General features: G+C 38.6%; 1 pseudogene; it reads right to left on the bottom strand.

The window, feature by feature from the left end:
- Nucleotides 1–1121: 1121 nt before the first annotated feature.
- LOC128521035 (uncharacterized) lies at nt 1122–12598 on the bottom strand (annotated as a pseudogene).
- Between the last annotated feature and the right edge of the window lie 6219 nt (nt 12599–18817).

Raw genomic sequence — 18817 nt, forward strand, 5'->3', positions numbered from 1 at the left:
CTGCTTACCCTGTGAGTTTGCAATGTGTAGAGAATGTTCCATTTGTCTCCAATCCGAATTTGTGTCCACACAAATAAATCCATTAAGGCTTCCTGATCAGGCCTGATAAGATGTCAAACTTGGACTGGTTTTAGAACTGCATCGTCAGTTGATAGCGAGTAATATACCAATTATTGCATTTTAAACGTTACCGACTAATATGACTATAAGCAGAGTGTACATTAGACATCTGAAATAGTTCATATCATCACCAGCCACCTAAACGTACTATTTTACAAACCTCTACTATCTGAAGCAATAATGACATTACCAAAGAACAGGACATCCTTTCAAAATTGATAAAAAAGTAAAAGAAGTAAACTACAGACAGGCTGCCAAGAGACCTGAAGAAACATTTCAAGAGTTGAAGCAAAATCAGGGAGGTACCCATCGCTCTCTGCATTTGACAACCCTCTCTCAAATTCTTTACATGTACTAAAATTTGCCAAACTTTGTGGCAAAATGGAAACCAAAAGTCCAAAGTAAAAAAAAAAAAAAAAAAACAAGTTAAATGTTTTGGAATTATATAAATTCTATCAGAGACCTGTGGAATGACTTGAAGTGTCATGCACAGGAGATCCCCTTACAGTTTGAGAATTTTCGGAAGAGAGTAATAAAACAGATAAATTATATAAAAATGTGCTAATTTAGTAAACTCTTACAAATTATGGTATGTACAGATGGATGTCACAGAGTCAAAAGTGAAGCCAAAATGTTTCTTGTGGCCCTCTGATGGGCCATTTGACAGATGTGTAAATTACATTAGTACTTAGATACATCTCTGGATGCGCTGGGACACATCATCAGTGATGTTTCTTGAGATCACCGGGTGTTTCGGGTCTCACAACATCAGACACCCTCTCTCAGGTGACCCAGCCGGGGTTGATCACGCCACAACTTGTGTCCCAGCAGCACTGGCCTACTTTGCGGACCTCTTGATCCAAATCCACCTCGAGGCTCTTTCTGCAGCTTCTGTGATGGACTTAATGGCTCTCCTCTTTGCAGCTCCTGTGATTTCAAGCCAGGCAAAGATCTTACACAGGGAGCGAGCGGCAAAGCCTCTGCACTCTACTTCTATGGGCTCACAGCAAGCTTTCCAGCCCTTCCTTCGGCAGTCGGCAGCCCTCTCCAAGGTCAGATGGGCAGGTACTCAGAATATGCTCCAGGGACCCTCGTCCAGGACAGAGTGAACACGTTGAGACTTTACTCTTTCCCCAAACATGCAGGTTGGTTGGGCTAGGGAGCACGTCGTAAACAGCTTGGACCAGGAACTTAATACGCTGTGGCTCTGCCTTCCAGATGTCATTCCAGGTGATCTTCCTCTCCAGTGTTCTTTCCCACCTCGTCCATGCCCCTTGCTGCCACATGCTCACCGCCCTGCTGGTCCTCACCTCCTCGACACCTGCTCGGACTTCCTCTAGGACCAAGTCTCATCTCGCCTTGCCCTGAGCCTTGTTGTACTGTGGCTTTGGGATTGCTCCCAGTCTTGCTCGTCCCATTGCCACTGTGCCCACAAGTGCCTTGTGTCTCAGCCGAGACTCTGCAAACTCCAGTCCCTCTTGTGCTCTCCACTTCCTTCCTGTTCGCATTTCAATACCTGCTGCTGTTACTCTAGAACCTCTCTTATACGAAAAATCCTGAACTCCTCCTTCAGGCTGCTGATGGTAGCTGAAGCTTATTACTCCTGCCATATAGTGCTACACTCGTTAGTCTGCGAGGCAGGCCAAGCCATCTTCAGAGATGGCAGCTGATCTTCCTCTCCAGGGCCTCTACTGTAGACATCGACACTTCGTACACCAACAGCGGCCAAAGAATCTGTGAATAGATGCCATGCTAGTATATCCATGCTTTGAATCTGCCAGGTAAACCAGACGCATCTACTGCCAACAACCAAGCTTCCAGCTTCTTGATCGTTGTCTGGACTGACGCAGTGTCTCTGAGGCTTCAGTCAAAAACCTTACCTAGGCTAGTGGGTATCTCATTAATTGATGGTATTGTTACGCCATCCACTGAGAAGCGAAACTTGTCCACCACTTTCCCTCTCTTCAGTACCATAGACCTGGATTTTGTTGGCTTGAACCTCATTCTAGCCCAAGAAATGAGCTTAACCAGGTCCTGAAGAATTCACCTGCACCCAGGCACTGAGGTAGTGGTGACTGTCAAATCATCCATAAAGGCTCTGATTGAGGGCTGCCGGATCCCAGACTTGGACAGGGGGCCTCTGCATGTTTCAGCAGCCTTGACCAACATATTCATCGCGAGAGCAAAAAGGATCACAGAATTTGTACAGCCAGTAATTATCCCTTTCTCGAGCCGATGCCAGTTTGATGTAATGCCCCCTGAAGTAACTTTCAGCCTGAAGTTACTGTAATAATCCAGAATGAGATCCTTAATCTTACAGGGTACATGGTGTCTGTCTAGAGTCATCTCAACCAGCTTGTGAGGGATTGACCCATATGCATTGGCAAGGTCCAGCCAAAGCACAGCTAAATCTCCATTTCCCTCATGCTTTCCTTATCAATTTTGTGGTGACTCCAGTATGTTCCAGGCACCCTGCCACTCCAGGAATACCGCCCTTCTGTACCGATGTGTCAATATAAACATTCTTTAGTAGAAAGTCTGTCATCCTTCTAGCTAAAATGCTAAAGAAGATTTTTCCCTCCACACTGAGGAGTGAGATGGATTGGAAGAACTGTAGGGATCCAGACACCCTCTGCCTGCCTCCACTGTTCTGCGATGATCCCTCTTCGCCAAATCACTCTGAGAATCTTCCAGAGGATTCGACTGAGTCCTGGGCAGTGCTTATACACCTTACTTGACTGGGACCTGGACTTACTCTGGCTGGACTTACTCAGAACTTACTCTGGCTGCTGTTACCACCTCTTGAACTTCTTGCCAGGTGGGTTCTGAAGTGTTGAACTCAACTAGTGGTGCTGGTACCTTCAAGAGGGCTGTCTGTGGCCCTAACTCTTGCTCTCTGTCTGGGTCGCTCAGGGTGTTGTGCAGGAAGTGATCTACCGCTTACTTAGGGCAATCCAAACGTCCCCTGTGCTTTTTTCAACTCAAATGGCTAAGAAACAGATATGTCTTTAGATGTCATTTGAAGATTAACTCCACCATTCCCATTTTAATGCATGAAGAGTAAAACAAACCAATCTTCACAAATTATTTTCGGGAACAGTACAGTATTATCTGATTTTTCCCAGTTCAGTTGACCTTAATTCTAAAGCTTTTTATAGAAGTTATTTTTTTTTATAATTTTAAGGGCCATGGCCAATATTGTGATTTATGGTTTCGACCAAGATTGTCAAGCCTCCCGACGACATACACACTCCTCAATCCTTTTTTTGGAAACTACAAACCATCAACGAGTAAAAAATGTTCTCTGTGATGTGATAGTATAGCTACTGCACATTGCTGTGTTTTGTCAACAATTTTATATACTTTTAGATAAACAAATATATTTCGAGTATCTCAACCAAACCATATACACATGAATTATGCAAATGACACGGTATTGGTTTTATAGACCTACCAATTCTTTAGTGTCAAATGCCGAAAACCAAAATAAAGTTCGATGAACACTTCAACAGATAAGGTGATTTTATGGAAATAGTTGAGTCTTGCATCATTTTATGGGATTGTATTGCATAGTGTTTTAACCTTTGGGTTAATTTTGGATCCTTGCATATTTGCATGCCAAAGACCAGAATAAACTTTATTGATTACCTGAAATTAGGGAAACACCTGAGTCACAGGGAAACTCCCTTCCCCAGAGCCACAGCCTCCAAATCATGTCACAGTCTCTAGTCAACTCTAGTCTCAACTCTAGTCTCCAGCCATGCGCAGTGTGTCAGGTTCCCAGTCACCAGAGTTTTGATCATACGCATGTGCTAGCTGTCACTCTTACAGCCCATATAAAAATACTTCGACCCCACACTTGGAGAGAAGTGAATGCTTAGCATTCTTTTATCTGACATAGCAAGACTTATTTTATTGTGTTTGTTTTTGCTGGTTTTGATTAATTGCCTTACTAAATTTGTCTGTGTTTGCTAGTTTTTATGATGTTTTGGATTTGCATGCATTTTCTACAATAACAATAATATCAATAATATCAATAATAATAATAATAATAATAATAATAATAATAATAGCCTCTATATCATAAAAGCAAACTAAATCATAGGAATGAGCATGATTAAGCAGACATTAGTTACCAAAATGAGAAAGATTTGGCAATTATAGAATTAAAGAATCATTTTAAACTATATTTGGTTTCTCTTACTTTAAATATACTCATGTCAATCCTACATTAGATAACACATTAATTAATAGATTACCATATTAATCTATGTAAATTTTGATAATCCTTTTTGTCTTAAATACAGTAGGTAATAGGGTTTTTATAAAGCACTGTAAAGCATAACAAGTATCTAAAACAATGACTAATATAATTGTATTATAAATGCATTATTATCATAAAATTACATACAAATAATTCAACTGACTAACCTGTGGCATTCTTAAGTGAGTAAAGATTGGCCAAAATAATAATTACATTGGAGCAGGGATTTATATTAACTTTTCATGCAGATAATCCACGATTTCTGCTATCTATTGCAGGGGATGAACAGACAAATTTCCCGGCCATACTGTATATGTTCACTACACAGTGCTGTGTTTCAAGTTGTATACTTATGTATAGTTCTAGGTTGAAATTGAGCGATTTGTTCAATTATATTTAATTGTTGTTCAGTGGTTTTAAAGTTGAATCTAGACTTACTGAAACATCTGTTGTGTGTCTTCTGAAGATTCTAAATCAGCAAATACTTTTAAACATAATTACAGAGTTTTTCATTTAAGATACAGTCCATGATTATGATAACAGCTAAAGATTTAAGACCAACAGAGCTTTGCGGTGCATAAAATCACTAACCATTTTACAGTTCTTGATAGCAAACCGACAGCCAGGGTTACCTCAGGGCTGAAATACTGTCTAATGTCTGTCACTTTAAAATGTTCCTCATATAGCCCACATAAAGTTAATCTATAAGGTTAAGTAATAATGCTGCTTGGATTATTTCTGCTCCTGCAGGCGCAATAATCAAATAGCCAATAAACCAAACAGCTTTTTTGTTGGGCCCCAGTGTAAAGTTTCCTATAAGAATCACAACACTTCCCACTAGACTTGCAAGCCAGTGCGAGGAATATTCCTTACAATAATCAAAATGATCATAGTGGAGACTTCAGTAAGGGGTGTGCTTAGTAATTTCTGTCTTCGAACTGTCTAAGAAAGAACATCCACTGGCATCTTTAGGATGTCTGTGTGATACCATCCAGAGTAAACCCAAGGTGTTGTGTATGGACTATTGATGCAGGGCCATCGGCAGCAGCACACTTCAAGCTGGACCAGACATGTCTGGAAGGCAACAGCTCAATAATTAGGGCACAATCACTATAAGTTGTGCAGGACCCTCTTATTTTTTCAAGGATTATTAGGGCCCAAGCACTATAGGGTTCGCAGGACCTTTTTTTTCACCCTTTTGGACTTTTTGTGGGTCTGAACATGCTCAAAACTCATGAAAATTGGCAGACAGGTTGAAATATGGTGCCATTAGGATTCCTGAGGGTCTCGTGGCCCACACAAGGATTTTGCTGGATAGCTCATACACGCTTTCACAAAGGCGCACGAAACTCAGTACACATTTAGAGCGCATGTCCTGGGCTCAACTTAACAGGAAGTCATTTATTTTAGGTCGTTTGCAAAAATGCACTTGATAGATTTTGATATATACTCCTCCTAGGGAATTTATACTATGGTCACCAAACCAGGCCAATGTGATCTAAAGACATTGAGGATGCAAAGTTGTGGAGGGGTTTTTGATATCTCAAATGGGTCAGCCGTAATATGTCTTAAATGTCTTAAACTTACACAGAAAAATGATTCATACCTTTCTGTGCGCCATTATATTGAGTGACATTATGTTCAGTGACATCATGTTAAGTGACATCACGTTCAGTGACATCACATTGAGTGACATCACATTGAGTGACATCATAGTGTGATGCTTTTCCTCCAGCATCTGCAGCCTATTGTACACACATACACATCAAAAATGTTAACACACACACATAAACAAATCTCACACACACGTACACACACATGCGCACACACACAAACACATGCATGTACACACACACACACACACAAAGACACTCATACATTACACACACGCACACATACATACACACGCATTACAAATCTTAACAATCACAGGGCCCAAACATAAATTAGTCCTGTATAGTGTGTGATGTGTGCACGTTGTGGCGATGGCCTTTTTTAAGGTCTTAACACACTCAAATAACACAGGGTAACATAAAATTCCTCAGCCACATCAACAATTTTCAGTTTTCTCTGTTGACGTCAGGGAAGCACTTCAGCTTCCCGAAAGCCAACACAGAGAGAATGAGGAGAAGCTTCTTCCTGCAGGCTATTTGGCCCCTCAACCAGAACACCACAAAGAACTGAACACAGGAGATTCTTTTTTTGTTTCTTCACACAATGAACACAAACCCTGCGTTCCTGCTTACACATCATAGTCAGGATGTCTCATATTACTTAATACGTTGCACATTTGTACGCTGCTCATATGTTGCACATTTCTGGTCCTTGTTTACACATAAATGAGGACTAACTGTACTTTGGAACATGGACAACCACACCACTGCTAACACACATATCAGTATCATTCCATTTCATACAGTACCATGTTTCAATCAGACTGCTGATGTCGCACCCACACAACTTATTTTTTACACTATTTTATATACTATATTCTTACACATTTATACCTTTGATTTTACAATTTCTTTCTGAACAGTATGTAAATCTTACTTAATTTCTTTCTTTCTATTTTAATTCTATTTCATTTTTAAAACATTGAAAAGTTCAAAAAACTATTTTTTATCATATAATTTTATTTTTATTATACTTTTATTTAAAAAATCTTTTTTTTTTCTTTAAATTTTCATTCTATAGTACTATTTATTTTATCAAAGTGACATCTTAATTTTTAGGTCGCTTAAGCATTTTATCTGTTTATTATTCTGTGTAATTGAATATCCTTATCTCTCATAGCAGTTATTAAATTGTTATAATAATTGTGTTATATTTTTAAAATGCAATGTATGCAAATTATTGTAGGTTTGACAACCGCTTAACCAAATTTTGCAGTTAAGATCTGGACATTTCTTTAAATATAAAATACAACTTTTTATCCTATACTTGTTCCAATTCTGACAAATATTAAATGAGGTCTTAAAAACCATCTACTTCAGGAAATTCCTAGTCTGGAAAAATGGAACTGAGCAATTTATGTGCATGACAGAAACCAAAAAAAAGGTTTTAGTAGTAGTTATTTAGGTAACTGTGTGTTAAGTAATCAGACGTGTATTTTAAAAGTAAACACCTATTTGGCTCTGCAGCATCTGTCAAGCACACTACAACACACAGTTTTATAATGCTGACCTGTTTGCAGAAAGACACCTCAAAGCCACATTCGGTGCTCCATTTTCCATACTGTTATTTCAGCCTAGTAAGTGCACTTGTCCTCTGTGGAATAACAACTTTATGGCCTAATTTCTGGCATAGTACTTAGTTTAAAGCTATTCATCCCCATCTCTCTCTCTCTCTCTCTCTCTCTCTCTCTCACACACACACACACACACTACTTATATACAACCAAGATAAAAAAAGATAACAGTATAATCTCTCACTTAGTTTTTACAAAATAGTGCCATATCCTGCGGTAAAAATAAAAAGCTTCAGTTAACCCTTTATATTCCCGGTTCAGACCTTACTCTTTTAACATTTTTATTATAATTTTACTAGAGTTAATGAATCATTCATAGTTCTTGCTGACTGAGATGCTTTAAGATATTTAAGGTTTTTAAAACGTATGTGTTACAACATTCTGTTTAGACTCATTTTTAATATCTACTCATGCTGTTATAGTTTGTGATAATCGCATTTATTGCACAACTGAAATGCAAGCAAGTTTCATGGGATGGATTAGAATGATGTTTTAGTCCATCAGTTTCATGTTTGCAAAATATAGTCATAGAGTTGTGCATTATGCGGTCCAACAGGATCTTTCTATGGCAGTACTATGATTTGAAGCAAAATACAACACAAATTCTTAAATAATGAAAAAAATCTGAATAGTGGTGCAGTGTTTTAAAACAATTATAAGACAGATGGTGGTGTAGTGGTTAGCACTGTCGCCTTGCATCTCCAGGGTCTGGGTTTGATTCCTCGCCAGGGTCGATTTCTGTCTCTGTGTACATGGGTTTCCTCTGGGTACTCCGGTTTCCTCCAACAGTCCAAAGATATGCAGTTTAGGCTAACTGGCGTTCCCAAATTGTCCATTTGTGTACATGTGTGTGTGCCCTGCGATGGACTGGAACCCTGTCCGGGGTGTACCCTGCCTTGTGCCCTAAGCCTCCTGGGATAGGCTCCAGATCCCTGCGACCCTAAATACAGAATAAAGCGGTATAGAAGATGAGTGTGAGTGAGTGAGTGAGTGAGCCGTCACTTACTGAAGTGTTCATTCCATCAAACCTTCAGAGAGCATCAATATGAAGATTGAAAGGGAATAAGAAAACACATTAAAGATGAAATTAGCAAAAAAGGAGAAAATGTCATTGAACATTAAGATAGTAACAGGGATGGACAGGAGAGGGTGATGCGCTGTGGGTGCGTGTATGCAAAATCTTTCATCCTGTTTGGGTAAATGGCTTTATATTGTATCAAGAGCTACAACACTGATTAATACTGACATTTTGTGTAATGTGTAATTGTCTACCCCCCAAAACCACATGCACACACACACACACACACACACACAAAGACATATTCTCAGACAATCAGGAGTCTGCTTGATTGTAAATTGCTAGAGCAGTCAGTCGAACAGAGATATAAATGTGTGCGTATGTGGGTGTGCAGTTGTTTGTCTGGTTTCATTACTAATTTAGTTGATAATTTGCTGGGAAAGTTCAAGTGATGTTTCAAATGATGACTGAGCCGAAACGACACAGTATCGTCACCATGCAAATAGTGAGTCATCTTTATGCGCTGCGACTTGAATATCGTACTATACCAGGGAGGAGAGGCAGGATGCAAAAGCAGGTGCTGGTTTATTCAAGTGGAGTAGGAAGTTAGCAAATGCTTAATACTAAGAGGAACAGGACAGCCTTAAGAGAGATCTAACTGGGAAAACTAAGCAGTAAGGATACAAGACAGTAACAGTAGGGATACAAGACAAAAAACAACTGAAACAAGCAATATACCTGTAAATAGACACACTAATCAATAGTAAGGTACAGGTAAATGTCATCACAACTATATGAATAATGTAGCTTGGGAATGAAGTTTACCACAAGTGCACACAAATGATCAGAGGATCATGACACCATGACAGTGCCAGGAGTGTTCATACCATGTACATAGAAATGAGAAGTTCGTACACAAATGGAGGACTTTTGTGATGTCATGCCTATTTCTACAGCAATGGATCACATGATCACCTTTCACCTTCATTGGGTTTCATTCCTGTGGAGTTTGTTCTCCTCCATGCTTGTTGGGTTTCCTCTAGGTACTCCGGGAATCCTCCCACAGTCCAAAGACATGCAGATTAGGCTGTAGTGAGTGAATGCATGTGTGAATGTTGACCAGAGGTTCTACCATGGTCATAGAAATGGGAATAAATACAATGGTCACCATTGGCCTTCACGGCCCCTAGTTGGACTACAGAGGTTACAAGATAGAAGGATGGATGTGTTAAAGTAGGACATAATAACCAGGTATGGGTTCAAAGACAGCTCTGTCGTGTGGTCTTTTAACAGCTCTTTAAAAAATTATATATATAAATTCATGACTCAGTCCAGTTTTTTACATGGTAGCAGAACTGGTATTTAATTGATCAGTCAATTGGGTCGGTTAAGGGAATTCTAATAGCAACCTACTGGTCCATATTCTGCATTTCTTCTTCTTTGTTTTTGTTTCACTAGGAAAATTTTGCTAGCCTACTCAGGCCATAATCATATTATTTTTAAGTGGGAAATTTAAATTGGCAGGATTGTCATTTTGGGTACGCTCTCATGGAAAACCTCCCAAGCTTATAGCACTTGCAATGTCAGCTTCCCATCTGAATGGGTCAAAAGTAATTGTCTTTTGGAATGCAATTCAACTTTAAATGTAACTTTACAGTGATTAAATGGCTTCACATGGAGCCTATCCTGGGAGGCTTGAGACATGAGGTGGCCATCCATCGTAGGGTACAAGCACATGCTCAGTCACACACTACAGACAATTTGAAAACACTGTTAGACTAATCCGCATGTCTTTAGACTGTGGGAGGAAACCAGAGTACTCAGAGGAAACCCACCAAGCGTGTGGAGAACACGCAAACTCCATGCATACAGTTGCAATGGTGGGATCTGAACCCTCGTCCCTCAAAGTGTGAGGCCACAAGGTTAACCACTATGAGACCATGCCACTAAAACAAATAAATATCTGTTTAAATAAATTATTATCAAATATTCAATAATAAGATTGTTGTGAATCTTGGATGAATGTGTATTACTGTTAAAATTGATCATATGTCAAATATTTTGGTAAAATGGTACGAAGCACAAACTCTTGTATCAAGAGTTACAGGCAAATAATAGAACTGAGGACAACAACGTAGGATCATTTGTTCCCTCTAACAGTAAGCACTTAGATGGGCCTTTTAAAACAATTGTTTTCCATCACTTCAGTCTGAAAAAAACACTACAGTTGGCTCCTGTGGGCGTTCTCACTCTGCTGTGCCCAGCTTCTGTTATTTCACTTGGACCACATTGACAGTTACTCTTGGTGTGAGACTCGTATCACGTGTAATATATGTACATTAAACACATTAGAGTAATTTTAACACAGTCATACACATTATACATATGATGGTGTTCATTCTGACAGGCGTAAAAAATATATGCCTATACGCCTAAAGCAGTGGTTGATCTTTGACTTCGGTATACAATCTTTTCCCGTTGAAATCATGTTCTCCTTACTGACATACTTTCAAAAGCCTGTTCCCTCACTGTAGTTTTTTTGTCGTTCATTTTCAAACCCATTCAGTGGTCGTATAATAGCTGACTGTATGAAGCACTGTGTCTTTTTTGTAAAAACTGAAAAAGCAGTAATTAAAACGTCATTTTCAGAAGAGACTTTTGTTGCAAAATGTGATGAGCAGGTCATAAAACTGGAATGACAGCAGCCACAAAAGTGGAAAATAACACCCTTTTCAGTTTTACTCCCACTATATCAGTATACGTATATCAGTATATTTCTGTATATCTCACTATTTTCATTTAGGTTTTTTTTCCTCTGAAACTGAGAAGTATACTTAAGGTAGAGTGATGTGAGAAAGAATATTATTTATATGACATATTTTTAAAACGTATTATTCAATGTAATGTAGTGTAACAATATAAGGGAGCAGTGGAGGCTCAGGCAGTTAAGGCTCTGGGGTCAGGAGCTCAAGCCCCGCCACTGCAGGTTGCCACTGTTGGGCCCTTAGCCAAGGCCCTCAACCCCATGCTCATATAAATCACTCAACAAATTACTGGACCCAAAGCCCAAAGGAGTAAAGAGGATGGTTAGTCAAACCCATAAAAACCCATAAAAAACAAATTGGCTATAGGAACAACAGAAGCCATCACTTGATGTTCTCAACAGCATAAAAATAAAAAAACGTTATAAAGAAAATTGGGTTCTAAATAATATCCTTGTCACTTTTTTCTAGACCATTCACATAACAGTTGATTGTGTATTTTTTCAGTTGTGCAGCACGAACAGAGTAATTAAAAATAAAAATATTATATTTAAAGGTAATGTTATTGCCATAATGCATGCGTACGCATCCTATTGCTATACGTAGCAAAGGCACATCAGGGCCAAAGGCCATTATTTATTGATTTATTAATGTATTTATTTCTATTGTTTTATTTATTTTATTATTCACCATCACGACACCCTCCTGAAGTATCACCATCATGATACCCTTACACAAGTGCCCTAGCTGAGGATAATCAGGTCTCATTTTGTCTCCTAGCAGCAGTAACCCAAAAGTCTGGTTTCTTTTCCAGATCCGAAGCTCCCTGCAAGCTTTGCTGCACCCGCGTTGCCATGCTTGGCCCTTTTTCTATAATGCATGTTTCAAAGTAGGTTGAAGGACCGTGTTCTAAAGTCTCAAGACAGGCTTACAGGCAAGCACAGCTTCTCAGCCTTGTCTCTAGCAGTCACTGACCAGGTCAATGTACTTCTCTCTCCAATGCAAAAGCCTTCTCTATGCATTCAAGCTGGCCACGCTTCAGTTAGCTCCAACTTGATGCTGTTCTTGCCCGGCATTGCAGATTTCTCAGAAGGTGAACAGAATATCATAGACTGCCTGTCCAATGAACTTTGTGTGATGTGATTCTGCTTCGCAGACAGTTCACTTGACAGTCTTCTCCACAGCATGCTCCCGCAGAGGGCCCTTGCGGTCTTCACTGCTTTGCTAAAAAATCTTGCAGTGGACTCCTTAAATGGTGAGCTTAAATGGAGCCAAAGGTCTTGCTAGATTTCAAAAGAGTGCAACTTCTGGTGGCTAATCATGAAAAGACACATACTGTACGACACACATGCAGAGTTTCTACATACTGTATGGCTGCGATAGTAATAGCTGACTCAAGTAAATAAACCTGGGAACGCTGCACATTAGTCCATTTCAGTGTTGCTTGAAAGCTTAGTACCTGTCAGACCGATGTTTTAAAATGCACTAAAGTAGTGACAAAAGAATGCTTGCATCTGAGCCTAAAAGGCAAGCCATTTGTCTCTTCTTCAATAAATGTTTCTAGATGTTCTCCCTACAACTATTGAAAGCTGTAAAAAACAAATGTCCCCAACTTTTATTTAGCTGTTTGATTTACTGTACCAATGCAGTGGATCAAACTGGAGCACATCTGAGAGATTAGTGTGTTGACAGACCCATTCTGGTTGTCTCGACCATGGTTCAAACTGACGAACCATCTGTGCCTGCTACCCAGCACACTGGAACAGCAGTCCTGAAAAAACAAGTCACTGTGACAGAGCAGACCAAAACTATGGATCTGTCCCCTGGGAAAACTTTATACTGTCATATTTACACGCAAGGGTCAAGAACACTCTTATGCGCACATTGAGCGGCCTCAAGTACTAATGGAAAGTGGCTTCCAGCTGGCGGATCAGTAACTAGCTGTTTATGTGCTTTGGGGATCATCATGAAGGAGCGCTGCTGTCTGAAGATATTTTAGACCGCAGGATACAGTGTGATAGCATAGGCGCACATAATTGTTTGTCAAGGGGTGCCTTCTGGTAAATACCATTCGATGCACATTATAGATAACTACTGAGAGAGGCATTAAGTGGAGTTTCAGTGGAATCTAGTGAAAATAAGTTTTAGCACCAGTAATTTGATATTTCTACTTAAACAAGAACAATATTTTATAATATTTTAAAAGTCTAAGTTATTCTTATTCTCAGTAAAAGTAACATAAGCACTAGGAATTTGAGTACACGGTAGGGAGTACTATCAATATTTGAACCAAATTTGATGCTTCATAAGGAAGAGTATCAGATCTTGATGTGAGTGTATTTTTGTAAATAGTGTTACAGTATGAGAAAACACAGAAATATAATTTTCATTACAAAAAAGACTATAGAAGGTTATGAATTAAAAACCTGTATGATCTTCAATGTAAATAAGACAGACATAAATACAACGTGTGCATGTGGGGGTTAGAGGTTATATTAATTTAAATGTTAGTATTACTACAATACAAATACATTTGTAAACATACAACTTTTTTTCACAGTGATTTAGTGAAATCTGTTTGGAAGTTATTGAGCACATATTTCAAGCCTCCTGCCACCACCTCTCTGCAACTAGCTGGAGATAATCTACACATTAATTAACAGTGTGATGTGTCGTTAATTAACATACCCTTCTAAGCTTAAGGAGTGGTTAATTAATTTTGAAGATGACACAAGATGTGCTCAGAGCAAAACTTTTAAGCTGGCTTTAGTTTTAAAACATGGGGCTGCATCCCTAAAAACACTAAAATGAGGGGGAAATAACTGAACAACAGAACCTGAAGATGCATGACATGAGGCAGTGCTAGAAGAGAAATAATATAGCTATAAGAGGATTAAAAAGTAAAAAGAGGTTGGACAAAGCTGGACAAAGGGTGCCCGTCCAAGCTATTAGAAAATAGATACATACATACAGGTCCTTCTCAAAAAATTAGCATATTGTGATAAAGTTCATTATTTTCTGTAATGTAGTTATAAACATTAGACTTTCATATATTTCAGATTCATTAAACACAACTGAAGTAGTTCAAGCCTTTAAATTGTTTTAATATTGATGATTTTGGCATACAGCTCATGAAAACCCAAAATTCCTATCTCAAAAAATTAGCATATTTCATCCGACCAATAAAAGAAAAGTGTTTTTAATACAAAAAAAAGTCAACCTTCAAATAATTATGTTCAGTTATGCACTCAATACTTGGTCGGGAATCCTTTTGCAGAAATGACTGCTTCAATGCGGCGTGGCATGGAGGCAATCACCCTGTGGCACTGCTGAGGTTTTATGGAGGCCCAGGATGCTTCGATAGCGGCCTTAAGCTCATCCAGAGTGTTGGGTCTTGCGTCTCTCAACTTTCTCTTCACAATATCCCACAGATTCTCTATGGGGTTCAGGTCAGGAGAGTTGGCAGGCCAATTAAGCACAGTAATACCATGGTCAGTAAACCATTTACCAGTGGTTTGGCACTGTGAGCAGGTGCCAGGTCGTGCTGAAAAATGAAATCTTTATCTCTATAAAGCTTTTCAGCAGATGGAAGCATGAAGTGCTCCAAAATCTCCTGATAGCTAGCTGCATTGACCCTGCCCTTGATAAAACACAGTGGACCAACACCAGCAGCTGACATTGCACCCCAGACCATCACTGACTGTGGGTACTTGACAGTGGACTTCAGGCATTTTGGCATTTCCATCTCCCCAGTCTTCCTCCAGACTCTGGCACCTTGATTTCCGAATAACAAGCAAAATTTGCTTTCATCCGAAAAAAGTACTTTGGACCACTGAGCAACAGTCCAGTGCTGCTTCTCTGTAGCCCAGGTCAGGCGCTTCTGCTGCTGTTTCTGGTTCAAAAGTGGCTTGTCCTGGGGACTGCGGCACCTGTAGCCCATTTCCTGCACACGCCTGTACACGGTGGCTCTGGATGTTTCTACTCCAGACTTCTGCAGGTCCCCCAAGGTCTGGAATCGGTCCTTCTCCACAATCTTCCTCAGGTTCTGGTCACCTCTTCTCATTGTGCAGCGTTTTCTGCCACATTTTTCTTTCCCACAGACTTCCCACTGAGGTGCCTTGATACAGCACTTTTGGAACAGCCTATTCGTTCAGAAATTTCTTTGTGTCTTACCCTCTTGCTTGAGGGTGTCAATGATGGCCTTCTGGACAGCAGTCAGGTCGGCAGTCTTACCCATGATTGCGGCTCTGAGTAATGAACCAGGCTGGGAGTTTTTAAAAGCCTCAGGAATCTTTTGCAGGTGTTTAGAGTTTATTAGTTGATTCAGATGATTAGGTTAATAGCTCGTTTAGAGAACCTTTTCATGATATGCTAATTTTTTTAGATAGGAATTTTGGGTTTTCATGAGCTGTATGCCAAAATCATCAATATTAAAACAATTAAAAGGCTTGAACTACTTCAGTTGTGTGTAATGAATCTAAAATATATGAAAGTCTAATGTTTATCAGTACATTACAGAAAATAATAAACTTTATCATAATATGCTAATTTTTTAAGAAGGACCTGTAAATATATTATAATAGGAAAAGGAGATGAAACCATTATTTCATTGTATTTTTCAATGTTAATATGTTAATATTGAAATTATTGTGATATATATCTAAAGACAACAAATTACAACAAAGTTTTGCTGCTTCATTTTGTATATTTTTTTTGTTCTTTACCCAAATGTAAAAATACATCTCTAGCTGCAATTAACTAAAATCTACATTTATAGCATTTTTATACTGCTTGTTCCAACTCCGATCCTGAAGGACCACCGCCCTACATGTTTTAGTGCTTTCCAGCTCCCAGAATACCCAGGTTTAACTAATCAACTAATTAATAGTTTTTTCTTCATTGAACATAAAATAAGGTTGAGAACCACTAGCCTAGAACACTTCAGCTTTATTGAGTTGAGCTTGGACCTGATGCTCTATCTTTTTCACCAGCACAAGTCGAAGATACAATGGTGCAACAATTATTCCAAGCACAAAGAGAACAAAGCAATAAAGGGAAGGCTTTGAAAATCAGATCAATTTATCAATGTGGAAGCTCAACATTTTGAAGAGGGTTAAGTCCATGATTGATGCCAAATCCATTAATGAGAAGCTGTTAATCTGCATGCCATTCTTATTTTCTCTAAAGATAGGAATATAAGCTCTTCTATCTGACAGATTTGAGCTAATGGGTTTGGAGGAGATTTGGCCGGAAAAAGCATGAAAAGCTTTTAAAGTTTACTTACATTATTGCAGATAAAGGTCAATTTGTGTACATACATACTGTATGTCAGTCCTCAAAGACACAGTAAGACAGACGTGCAGTGTGCATATGCATGTTTATTTATATAGCTCTTACAGCTGGACAGTTTGGAGTGGTTTAAAAGGAGCAACCATGACAAATTGTTATTTCGTCTGATGATCATCAGAATAATAGAGCGTGGGCTTGAATAACGCACCTATTTTTTGAGAAGCATCAATTTATATGACTCATATGCAACAAATAGCTAAATACTTAAATAAATAATTATGTTTAAAACAATAAGTCAGTATAGAAAGAGTGTACAATATTTGTGTTTATTTGACATCTTTGATCTGTTTTTATCTGTCTTTGATCTGTTTGATTTTGATTTTTTGTTTCAATTGAGCCTTTGTTTCATTGATTCCAGATCAATGCAAAATGGAATAACTTTAACTAAATGCTCCTAACACAATATTGGAAAAAAAAAACTTTAAAACAACATTAATATCAAACTGATGGCCTGATTGGGATTTGAACTCCGGGACCTTGTTGTAAAAAAAAAAACACCCACTTAATGGCGGTGATCTGTTTTTCCTGAAACTGGACAAGAGACAATTTTGTTAGATTTACATTGTATTTGCAACATTGTGTTTGGGTCATGCGGTTATATTACAACGGCCGTCCAATGATAAGGTTCCAGCAGGAATGACCACAATAATATCAAGTATTTATCAATTCAAATTGACTGAATGATTTTTTTAAATCCCTTTTTTTCCATATAAGGATAGTCATATTTGCCAACATAAGCACACTTGTGACCTAAACTAGTATTGATCCTGCATATTAACCTTCCATCCTTTTAATAGATCCTGTGACGTCTGCTGTTGCCAGATAAGTGTGATTACTCTTAAAGATTTCACTACACAACAGCACCTTCTCAGGCTTGTGAGGGTTATCATTACCCTAACGGTCAAAATAATTTGTCATTGTCTCATTGTTGGATATCTGGATTTACTCAGGTGTCTTATTTAAACATAAGACATTTAAGAGTTTAAAGCACAAAAATGTATAAATGTATAGCTTTATCATCTTATACCTAAGGAGCATGTCAGATGTAAATTTGGCAAGGAAAAAATTACCCGAGATGGCATGAGAAAGAAATGTTAGGCAGAATCATATTCAACAGGGAATCTGTCCTTATCTGGGGGATACCAGATAGTGGGACCATGAATAAATCATTTCTATAGCTGTGTTCTACAAGGTCACATATGCAATTGTACAGCAGGAAATGTGTTTTAAATAAGATATCGCTACAAAATCGTTCATAGGTTGGAAAGCTAATGCATATGATTTACATCAATTTCATCGTCACCAAACCATTCAACAATCTCTTGTGCCCCTATGTAAGGTTTGGGAGATTGTGACGGGTGCGGTAATGTTTTTAATTAAAAGAACTCACAAAGATCAAACAAGTCTAAAACAGTAGGGCAACAATCAAACATAATGTCAAAGAGCAAAAACAATCCAAAAGCCACCTGCCAATAACAAAGCAAAGCTTGGTTTATCAGTTGTGTGAACTGGGAGTTGTAATGATGTGTGCATATTTAGGGTGTGGTGGTTAGTGAGTGAGTCCATGGTTATGTGACTGTAAATGTGACAATAAACATGGTGTGTGGGTTTTGCAATCCAATAAGTACATGTTTGTTGTCTGCAATCCATTGTGTGCATTCGGTGTTGCCATGAGACCCATCAGACATGAACAAACAAATGGTTCCTCATAATCAAATTTATTTATTTTTTTTACTAATTTGCAGTGTCCCTTTTTTCTAAGAAGATAAGTGCTAAACAATGGCACACTATAGCCACCAATTCTTACCTTAATTTATCACCTGGTTTTATATTTTATATATAGATTTATATACTGTATACATATACATTTGATCTGTAGCTCTGGTTAGATCAAAAGGTCGGAAAGAAAAAATGTGTACTCAAACCAGTTCGCACCTTTTTGAAGTCTGCAACAGGCATAGGAAAGACATTCTTAGAAGGTCTGGAAAAGCTGTTTTACTGTATAATGTGTCTTAAGCCACCCCATATCCTCATCTTTTTTCATATTAAATAAAAGA

Source organism: Clarias gariepinus, chromosome 1 (genome assembly GCF_024256425.1).
Source record: "Clarias gariepinus isolate MV-2021 ecotype Netherlands chromosome 1, CGAR_prim_01v2, whole genome shotgun sequence".
Classification (NCBI taxonomy): Eukaryota; Metazoa; Chordata; class Actinopteri; order Siluriformes; family Clariidae; genus Clarias; species Clarias gariepinus.